The sequence below is a fragment of the Furipterus horrens genome, unplaced genomic scaffold, assembly GCF_987537825.1.
Source record: "Furipterus horrens unplaced genomic scaffold, mFurHor1.1.pri manual_scaffold_8, whole genome shotgun sequence".
NCBI classification, from domain to species: domain Eukaryota; kingdom Metazoa; phylum Chordata; class Mammalia; order Chiroptera; family Furipteridae; genus Furipterus; species Furipterus horrens.
The window spans coordinates 101,777,627-101,788,817 of NW_028327178.1; the positions used below are offsets into that span (position 1 = coordinate 101,777,627).

Sequence of the window (11,191 nt, forward strand, 5' to 3'; positions counted from 1 at the left end):
TCTGGCAGCGGGCTGGGGGCCGGAAGGTACACCTATGGATGTGTGGGTGAAAGCAGCCCTCTCCACGCCCCCCACCCCTACCCCGTACCGCCTAGCGATGACAAATAGGTTTAGACTCCTTTGCCGTGAGCAGTCACCTTTGAGCCAGGATCCCCAAATACTGGGTGCAGACCCACCAGGAGTCTCCAGGACTCCTGCCACGATTCCTTCATCCAAAACATATTTCTTGAGCATTCAGAGTGCCAGGCCTTGTTCTAGATGCTGGGGTCCAGGGGTGAATGAGATAGACAAGGTTCCTGCCACCACCGGTTTACTTTTTAAGAGAGAGGACAAAGGACAAATAAGTAAAACGAGATAATTCCAGAGAGGGGTAAGTGCTATAAACAAAAAACAGGGGTTATTCTGGGCATTCTAGGATGTGACATTTGAGCTGAGGCCCGAAGGATCAGAGACAGATTTGTGACACTTTGAAGGAAGAGCAGTGCGGGCAGGGGGGACAACAAGTGCAAAGGCCCCGAGGTTAGAACAAGCTTCAAGGCAGCCACGCAACAGAGAGGAGACCAGCATGAGTGAGGACAATAAGCTTAGAGGAACACGGAGTGAGACAGAGGCGGAGGCCAGGCGGGGCAGGGAGAGAGAGAACACAGAAAGAAGGGAGGGAGGGGTTTTCTTCAAGGGGCTGCCACCTCCTAGGACCCCTTTAGGGCCTTTGTAGAAATGCCTGGCCAAAGGCACCCCATCCAGCCCCTCTCTGTTTGCCTCAGGTATCCTTAACCTCAGCTGCACATTGGAATCACCTGGGAACTAAAATTACGATGATGCCCAGCCTCCCACCTCAGGTTGCCGTTTTAACTGGTCTGGGTGAGGCCTGGAGCTGGAGTTTTCAGAGCCCCCCTTTGAGATTGATTGTTAGGAACCTCTGCTCTGCTCTTCTCACAAGCCTCTTCTTGGGCTCCCAGCATAGACCAGGGCCCTATCCTGCTGGTCAGTCCCCGAGGTGTGCTCTTTTCTGGAGGTGGCTTCTCTGAGGGCTAAAGGAGGTGGGTGAGGTAGAACGGGGCGTGGGGCGTGGTGCAGCTGGTTGACTCAGGAAGCCAAAGGATTGAGCTCTGGGTCTAGTTACGCCTTCGACTGCTGTCACCCCTGCCCTGGACTTTCGTCATCTGTAGGAGAGGCCAGTGGCCTTTCTTAGGGGCAGAGTGGCTGAAAAGACCAGTGGAAGGCCAGGCGCAAAAGCACTTCAAAAGCTACAAAGACTTGGTGCAGCACTATGGAACACAGCATGGAGGCTGCCCCCAGATGAAACACAGAACTACCATACGACCCAGCAATCCCACTGCTGGGTGTTTATCTGAAAACACAAACAAACAAACAACTCAAAACAAAAACACGCACTCGAAGAGATGTCTGCCCCCCATGTTCCCTGCAGCATCCTTCACAGTAGTGAAGACTGGAAACTAGAGCCCTGGGGGCCAATGACCGGATAAAGAAGGAGTGACATATACACACCACAGCACATTACTCAGCTGCAAAAAGGAGGAAATCCTGCCATCTGCAACAACAGGTAGGGGCCCCGAGGGCACTATGCTACCCGAATAAGTTAGAGGAAGACAGATACTGTAAGACCTCACTTACATTAGGGGTGTGTGTGTGTGCTGGGGGGGCGGGGTTTGAGTAAACTGGGTGAAGGTGGTCAAAAAGTACAAACTTCCGGTAATAAGATAAGTAAGTCCTTGGGGGTGTACTGTGTCGCACAGTGACTATAATGTACAGTACAATGTTGTATATTTGAAAGTTGCTAAGAGTGTCGATTTTAAACGTTCCCATCACAAGAAGTTGTAACTATGTGAGGTGATGGATCTCAGACTCATCCGTGTGATCATTTTGCATCATAGACATACATCAGATCATTACGCTGTGTAACTGAAACCAACACAAGGGTCCATTATACCTCAATTAAAAAAAATAATTTGTTTATTTATTTATTTTTAGAGAGAGGGGAAAGGAGAAAGAGAGGGAGAGAAACATCATTGTGGGACAACTGTAATTGAAAAATCAAAAAGTAAAATTAAAAAAAAAAAAAAAAGAAAAGAAACATCATTGTGCGGTTGCCTCTCACTCGCGCCCCCAACTGGGGACCTGACGTGCAACCTAGTCATGTGCCCTGACTGGGAATCGAACCAGTGACACTTGGCTCGCAGGCTGACGCGCGATCCATTGAGCCACAGCAGCCAGGGCTTATACCTCAATTTTTAAAAAGCTAAAAAAGGATCTATAAGCATGAGCCGTCGTAATGATGGCAATAATGATGGTTCCTGCCTTTTTGAAGCAAGTTCTATGAGCCCACACGCTGCTGTTTCAGAAAAACTCTGGGAGGAAGCTGCTATGATTACCCCCACTTATGGAACATGAATCTGAGGCTCAGAGAGGGTGAGGGGCATGCCCAGCTCTACCCAGCTACGAAGAGGCCAGGCTGGGATTTTGACCCGGGAAGGGTGGTTCTGGAGCCCAAGCTCTTAACCATTCTGGCACACCGCTTCTCAGAGATGTCGCCTATACTTTCTTTGTCTCCTGCCTGGGTGGAAGCTGCTGATACCTAGCTTGACTCAGGAACACATAACCCCATTTACTGGAGAGGCGGGTCCATGCTAGCCCCATGAGTTTGGCTCACTGGCTGGACCAGGACATTTCAGGATCACGTCAATAAGAAGGAACTTGGGGACCACTCTGACGCAGACTGTGGGAGGCCCTTGGCTGACAAACAGGACCCCAACTTTGTTCAGGAGGTAAATCTTCCCCTGCTTTGGCAACAAACCACTATCAGTCTAAGCCCATGGTTCTCTCAGTGTGAAATCACTTCCTCAAAGGGGTGTTCCCAGGAATTTGGAAGGAGTTTTTGGTTGTCACAATGACTGGGCAATGCTTCTGGCATCTAGTGGGAGGTGCAGGGATGCTGGATAATGTGCAACTCTCCACGCAGTGAAGAATTTACAGGATTATGCCCCGTCTCCAGCACGACCTTCTAACGTCCTACACTCAGGTGAAAAACGCTTTTGGAAATTTTTGTAAATTGCTCACTATTCTGGGAAATCACATTGTTGATGGCCATAACATTTGTGGTTTCTGAGCTGCCAAAATCACACATCCACATCCCACTTGAATGTGTAGCCATCAGATTGATGGGATTCTACACTAATGTGAGCATCTGACTGCTTCATTATGTCTTCTAATGTAGCTGTGCCTAAGCATTTATATGCAGCATACGTATGTTTAATTACAAATCACTTTCCCTTTAAATTACAGTCAAGGTATCTTACTGATTAAAAAAAAGGTGTAGATCAGTTACATTACCTATAAATTTATTTCAGGCAAACCTGGCAAAAATATTTGCTATAAAAGGGTGTCTAAATTGCTAATTTGGGGAACCGCAGGACTAAGTCAAACATGAAAAGCCCATTTCCTTTTGTGTTTGGTTTAGAATTAACTACAAAACCCAACCCGGGGCCAATGAGTCATAAAGCAAAGTGCTCCTGGAAGGATTTTGCTCTTTGATTAAAAGAGAGACAGCAAGGAGTCCTGCTCTTTATTCCCACTTCTTATGGGAGGTGATGTCTGGAGCTGCGGCAGCCATTTTGAGACCATGAAGCAGCAAGGCCACAGACATGCTGAGGACAGAGGAACTGATGAGAGGAAGAGCCTGGGTCCCTGATGACACTATTGTACTGACAAACGGGCCTCTGGACTCTCCTGCTTTGGACTCTGTTATGTGGGAATTAAATGTTTCTACTGTGTAAGCCGCTCTCAGCCAGGAATTCTAACTTGCAGTACATACATCTTGAGTCACGAAGGATTAGAACTCTAAGTCACTAAGAATACTAGTACGCTCGCCTGTTCTGTCAAACGTCTGGTAAGTGGCCTGCATTCAGAAGTCTGTGGCAAGGGTCTGTCTCAAGAGCAGGCCAGAAGCAGTTTTGAATGATCTGATTGTCATCAGGGCATAAACATCTTCTGAACTTCTGTGGGCTAACAGTTTTTTCAATCTCTTTTTAAAAAAGTTCTCCTTTTCTGGCCACTGAGGCGGGTCAAGTCGTCCACTGACCGGGAGCCAACAGAAAGGCTGCTGCGACATTCTTCCCGTCACACATCTGGCATCCACCTGGTCAAACATTTCTTGGGTACTGCTCATGGTCCCTGGGGATGGCCCAGCCCATCAGCTCACACACACGCGACTTGCTCGTAATGACTCTGAGTTTGGGATAGAACAAATTTAAGGTTTAAGCAGGGCCCAGGTGTGCAAAGCAGTGGGCCAGGCCTTTATAAGATGAAGCTACATGTCAGAGGCCAGGGTCGCTGGGCAACATGTGTTTTGGAATCATTACTAAGAGACCGTGGAGAACTGAGAACAGTGGTGGTCTCTGGTGAGAAAGAATTCCACGGAGTCTGGGTCTGGGCTGTAGAAGCTCTGAAGACCATGCGAGGCTCAAGATCCTGCGTGACCTTGAGCAATTTCCTAAGGGCATCTTTGGCGGAGTTCTGCATATTGAGTTCTGTCTGCTCATCACTGAGTGATGAGGACTTGGGCGAGGGGAGGGGAGGCTTGAGCCTTTGGGAATTTCTCAGGAGTGCCATAAAGAGGTGAGCATGTGGGATGCACTAAAAATATTCATCAAATAGGTGTATGACAGGCCTGGGGGGTGGGGGTAAGGGAAGGAGGGAGAACACCACACCAGGGAACAAAATACATTCTCCCTGGATGATGGTGTCTGGCCTATGGCTTAAAATAACACGGATGTGCCCATGACTCCCAAATTTAGGCTGCCAGCCCCAACCAGCTCCGGGCTTGTGTATCTAGCACCCGCTGAGCTATCAGACACCCAGTCGAGTGTCCTTTTAAGCCCAACATTTCCACAACTAAATTCAGGATCCTTTTTCCTCCAAGTGTTCTCTCCCAGCCTTCCCTATTTAGAAGTCACCACACACCAGGCTGCCCAGTCATCTTCGAATGCTTGGAACTAAGAATATTTGCTGGAGGTGTGTGTGTGTGTGGGGGGGTGCTATCCTGCACTATAATGTGTTTAGCAGCATCTGGTGGTGGCCTTTACTCATTATATGCCAGTAGCATCCCCTTTCCCGGTATGACAACCAAAAAATGTCTCCAGACATTGCCAAATGTCCCCTGGGGGACAAAGTCACCTTGGTTGAGAACCACAGTTCTTCCCATCATTTTGAATATTCAAATCACTGGCTCTGCCTTCAGTCTGCTCCTTTCACTCCAATCCCCATCGATACCACCACCATCCAGGCCAATATCAGCTCCCCATCCTCATGTCCCACCTTCTCCTTGCAAAAGCACACTTCTCAGGGTGGGCACCGAGATCTCTTAAAAAACTCAAATCATGTCATCCTTGACTTGAAACTCTCCAATGGTGTCCCATGTCATTTCAAATAAAATTGGAGGTTCTCACCACGGCTGGTATTTCTCATCACAGACCTCGCCTCCCCTCCCCTCCTTCCTGTTGATTCACTACCTTTCACTCCACTGCACTTCTGTGTGTCTACCTCCACCCCACTGAACTTCTGTGTGTCTACCCTCCACCCCACTGGATTTCTATGTGTCTACCCTCCACCCCACTGGACTTCTGTGTATAGCACGGGCTGTTCCTGCTACCTGTAATACTCTTCCTCCAGAACTTCCCAAGGCTGACCCATTCTCAAAATTTAGGCCACCACCCAAAGGTCCCCTCCACAGAGAGACCACCCCTGACCACCTGCCAAAATTTGCCCCCCACCCTACCCCATCATGCAGTCATTTCCCAAAACACGTATCAGTATTTTGGTTCCACTGCAGAGCTCGTCATTTTCCAAAAGAGCCTCCTCTGTGGCCTTGTTTGCTTGCATATTAACTGCTTCTCCATTTTGGAATGTACGTTCCATGACAGCAGGGTCATCTCTTGTTCATTCCAATGCCTAACGCAGGGCCTGGCCCATAGTAGCTGCTCAATAAACACGGGTATGATGACAAATAAGAGGGATGCTGTCTTATCCTGCACAGCACTTTCTCCATCACCTTTATATCTCTGATCTCATTTGGAGCCTCTGCCCTGCCTCCTGGCAGCCCCTGACTCAGGCAGAAAGACAAAGTAGGCACACGTCAGGGCCCTCTCTCCCAGACTTCCCTGCTGGTACATTCACACCACGGCCCTCTTGCTCACTCCCCAGCACCCAGGCCCTCCCTGGTCGTTTTGACTCAGCAGGGTTGGGGCTTTCCATTTTTTCAGCAAACACGGCCAGATGATTCTCCTGGTGGGAGGTTGGGCAAACACTGGCCCTGGCCGCCAGAAAGCACAGAATCAAGCCCAGGTTGCGTATTTCTGACATGAAGACAGAAAAGTCAGGCCTCTAATGCCTGCTGACCCCAATGGAGAGAGAGAGGGGAAGCTGCCCACCCCGCAGCTGCTTTCATGGTCCCCACCGCGGCCAAAAAGAGACAGGTCCACCTGGCCACCATCTCTCACACCAGTGTCCCTGTCGCCGTAGGCACTGGCTGTTTGCCTCCCTAGCAGGCAGGCTGCCTTTCCCTGGGATCCCCCACAGGGCTTTGGGGTCCAGCCAGTCTGCGCTCCGCTCCAGAGCGGGGCTTTGGGAGCGTGGCCCAGGCTCATTGCTGGGGCCTCCTGTCCTGGACCAGTGATTGGCCTGGCGTGAGCACATGACACAATACAGTCCAATCAGAGAGGTGCTCAGGGCATGGGTGGGCGGTATCTGAACAGAGACTTGTTCTTTTCCCCTGGGCTTAAACCAGAGAAGACACCTCAATTATGATAACAAGCAATGTTATACTGAGGGCTTGCCTGTGCCAGACGCAGCGCTAAGCACTTGACATTGATGATCTCATTTCATCCTTCACCACCAACCAGGAGGCAGGTGCTACGGGCATCATCATTTGCTGATGAGAACGCTGGGGCACAGAACGGTTAAGTAACCCTCTCCAGATCACACTGCTGGGCAGGTAGCCAGGCAGGCCGGTTCTCCTGACCACGGTGCCGAAGCCGGCACACTTCCCGAAGCTGGAGAGAGGGGGACAGAGTCTCGTGACTCTGAGACCTGACTCCAGCTGTGCCTGAAGCTGTACCTTAGCATTTTTTAGTTATGAGAGCCAACAAGTCCCCTTCTTTTCTCCTGCTCAGTCAGACGTTTCTCCTCTTTCTGTTGCTTATAGGAGAAAGGATCCTGCTTACTTGCTAGTCCTGATAGGGAAATGCCCCCTGACTGATAGTCCATTTGCGACTTGTACACGACAGCCGCTCAGTAAACACTAGCAGATGTGGGCGAGGTGTGCTCCCTTCCCGTGAGCTCCTGGGTCTGAACCCCACCGCTCTGCCCAACTGTGGCCAGCCCCATGCCTCTTCCGTTTTTGGCTCCAAGTGAGGCCTGGTTCCCTAGCAACCACCCCAATTAGGCCATCATGCCATTTATCAGGATGCCAATTAATTATAATGATCTTAATGATCTTCCAATTAAATAGCGCCTTGAATCTGGATCAGGGGCAGGGCAGATTTCCCACCAGGCCCCGTCACAAGCGCCCCACCCCCCAAGACCCCCCACCTCCCTGGAAGGCAGGCTCAGTGAGGCCTCCCTCACCTGTAGGTCAGCCTGGAGAGGCTCCGCCTTCCCCATCCACTGGGTGCACAGGAACCAGTCAGGACACAAAGCGCCCTGGACTGCCCCACCCCCCTCCCTCCAGGGACAGGCCCATGCAGCTCCATCACCCACCACAAGAGGGCTGCACCTCTAGGGGAATTTTTACCCTCTTGCCATTGTACCAGTACTTCCAGGGAGCATGAACCTTCGCCTCAGACCTCATGCCTTTTTTCTGGCAGCCACGTTTACTATTTTCCTCTGCATATTTTCTTCAAGGCACCCCTCTCCCCCAAAACAAAACACAAACCCAAGACACCCCCAAACAAAACACAAACCCAAGAGTCCCCCAAACAATGGAGGTTTGGGAGACAAGTGGGATTACTGAAGGGCTTTTGCCTTTCAAAGTTTTATTGTCTAAATGTGTGTTCTTCTGCTGCACATGTGTTCCTTCTACATTTGGAGAAAAGGCCAAGGTCACGGAGGGAGGAGAGTGTGGTGGGTCAGAGTGAACTCTGGAGCCCCAGGGCCTCTTGAATTCCGGCTCTACCTCCCAGCAGCTGTCAGCAAGTCACAGTCTTCATGCCTCAGGCTTCTCTCATCTTTGACAACAATCAAAGGACCTACTTCTCAGGGTTTTGTGTGGATTAAATGACTTATGTATAAGGGCTTAGAGCACACTACATCCTAGCACTTCAGTGTTACCTATCACCTTGAGTCTAGACTAAGCCCTTTCTTTTAACTACAAGCTGATCAGACATGCTGATATTCTTCTGCAGGACAAGGCTTTGGTCTCTTTCTAAGGGGGCAAAGTCTAAGAACAGGCTTGATAAGAGTTATGTGATATTCCCAGTCTGGCTAACTCAGACCAGAAGCTGCCCCCTTGAGGCAGGTCCAAACAGTTAAACTGAACATATCCAGTGGCGGGGGGTGGCGTGGGGGTGGGGGGATGCTATCCCCACATCAAAAGGCACACTTCAAGCTTCAGGGTGTGCAACCACACACCAGCTAGGTCCCTGGGATGGCAGCTGGATGGAGCTGTTGAGTGGGGACACACATGCACGTGTGTAGGTACACACACACACAGACACACAGTCTCACACACAGCCATACGGTCTTCCTCCAAGTTCAGCTTTTTAATAATCAGCTCATCGTTCAACCCTTAAGTTTGAAAGCCTAACATGTTATTAGGGTTTTAGAAAAAGCCCTAAGTTCAAATTGAAAAACCCAATAAATATACACCAAGTCCAAAGCCTAAACCCACAGTGACCCTCAGCTGCACAGTTAGACCAACATCGTGCATTTATGGACATAAACTTGGCCTGAGAAAGGAAGATTCTTCATGTACAAACGTGCAACATGCCATCAGCCAAGCTCGCCACCACCGCCCTGCGAGCGGCTTCCTAGAACACTCGCTTACACACCCAGGCAGGCGGTGGTGATGAGCTTGTCTTCTCCACGATGTGGGACGAGCAAAGCTGGAGAACCTCCCTTACAAGGCAAGAGGTCTTCAGCCTGTCCTCCCCATCCCCTTTCTATATGTAATGAAGGGCTTTAGCTTAATTAAAACCCTCCAGTGGTTCTGTAATGGAGAGCGGAGACACAGCAAGAAAGCTCTTCATTATTAACTGAGAGATGAGAGTAAGTCTTCCTGCTCCAGGGAAAGCCCATCCTACCTGTTTCTCTGTCCCCCCCAGAGATCCCGCTCTGGAGCAGCCTCCTGTCTCTGTCCCAAAGGAGGGGGACCACACTGTGGGAGAGAGGCAGGGGACAGATGGAGGGGCGAGAGAGAGGGTGTCCTGACATGCACAGATGTGCAAATACCAGATTCAAACGTAAGCTGAATGTAATTACTTGGTTAATTAAATATTGACTTTTAACTCAAAAAGTGATTAAAACAAGCTGCAGAAAAGACTCGCCAGAGAGGAGAGGGGGCAGGGAATGAGTCAGAACTTTCAAGAAAGGGGAAGAGGAGGATGAAAATGGTCAAAATGAAGGTCTTCGCTGTCATACTGTGGGCAGGCACCTACTGTGTGCAAGGGCTGGGAGTGGCCTTCAGTCTCCCAGCAGGTGGGGGAATTTTGGAAAAATGTCACTGTGCCAAACTAATATTTGTGGGTGTCTCCTTCCTTTTTTCCACCTAAGACTGCATCTTTCTACCAAGTGGACAGAAAGCTTTTGGTTCTCTGGAACTAGGCTCTATTCATCCCGTCTCCCTGGAACAAAACTCAAGGGCTGGAGCCACGAGGTGCTCCACAAATGCTTGCAGAACGAATGAATGAACTCGTACAAAGAATGTTTGCTTTTTAAAGTGCACTCCTAGGAATCGCAGTCACACTTCTGAAACCCTCAGGAGCCTCTGGAGGGGAGCATGCCTCATGAGGCTTTGAGAACTGGTTCTGACCCAGCTTGCAACAAAGTTTGCCTTCTCAATCCTATCTGCCTTCTGGGTATCTGCGAGTTCCCAGTCACTCTCAAGCTCCGGTCCCCCGCTTTCCAGTGTCCTGCCCGGACAAGCCCCACGTGGTCCGGCTTCTCTGATCGGTTTGTTAGGTCTAAACTCGAAGGGGTCAAGGAGGCCATGCCCCTGCGGCTGGCGGGCTCAGCCGGGCTCTCCCCGGGGCCTCGAGGGCTCCCGTCCTCACCTCAGGGGGCGCGGGGGGAAGTGCCCGGCCCACTAGCAGGGTCAAGCGGGTCATCCCCCCGGGGCCCGCTGGCGCCGGGGCCTCTCTCCCGCTCGCCAGTCGGACCTCCGCGCTCTGAGCTGGGGCCGGGGCCGGAGCCGGAGCCCGACGGTCGGGAGCGGCCCCAGCTCACCTGAGCTGCACTCGCGGCCGCGCTCACTCCGGAGCGGGCGCCAGCTCCAGGGAGCCCCCGCCCCGCCCACCTGGCTCGGGCACCCCACTCACCGGCGCGCACGGCCTCAGCGGCCTCACCCCGCGCGGGGCGCCGCCGTCTCTGCCGCAGCCCGGCCGGGCCGCGGGGCGCAGGGGACTCCGCGCCGCCGCCGCTGCTGCTGCTGCTGCTGCTGCCGCCGCTCCCGCTGCTGCCGCCGCTGCTGCATCCTCAGCGAGTGCGGCTGCTGCTCCTCCTCCCGCCCTCCGCCTCCGCCCGTCCCTCCGCCCAGCGGCTCCGCGGCCGCCACCGCCCCCGGCCCCAGCCCCAGCCCCAGCCCGGGCGCGCCGCCCTCGCCAAAGTCCGGGTCCGCGCCCCGCCCGGGCCAGTTTTGCATCGTCCCGGCCGGCCAGCAGAGCCGCCCGAGCCAACCCTCGGCACGGCGCAGCCGGGCCCCTCCCCACCGCCTGCCCCCGCGCGGGGCGGGGAGCGCCAGACCCGGAGCCGCAAGCGGCGGCAGCCGGGGACCGGGGACCCTGCCGCGGCGCCCTCCCCGCGTTCCCTGAACGCGGGCCCTTTACCTTTGGCAGGTGGGACGCCCGGTCCGCCCGGTCCAGCCCTGCTGTCCCCGGCGCACGGTCTTGGCCCCGAAGTCTGGCTCGGGACGGGGCAGCGGCGGGGAGCTGAGGTCCGGGCAGCTTTTGGCCTCCCAAAGCCG

General features: G+C 52.6%; 1 protein-coding gene across 1 annotated transcript in view; it reads right to left on the minus strand.

Moving 5' to 3' along the window:
- SULF2 (sulfatase 2) overlaps window positions 1-10,633 on the minus strand; it is a 97,928-nt gene extending 87,295 nt beyond the window's left edge. Inside the window, exon 1 of the mRNA XM_090286532.1 lies at window positions 10,548-10,633. The gene's annotated coding sequence lies outside the window, so the exon portion shown is untranslated. The remainder of the gene's footprint in view (window positions 1-10,547) is intronic.
- Window positions 10,634-11,191: the final 558 nt, after the last annotated feature.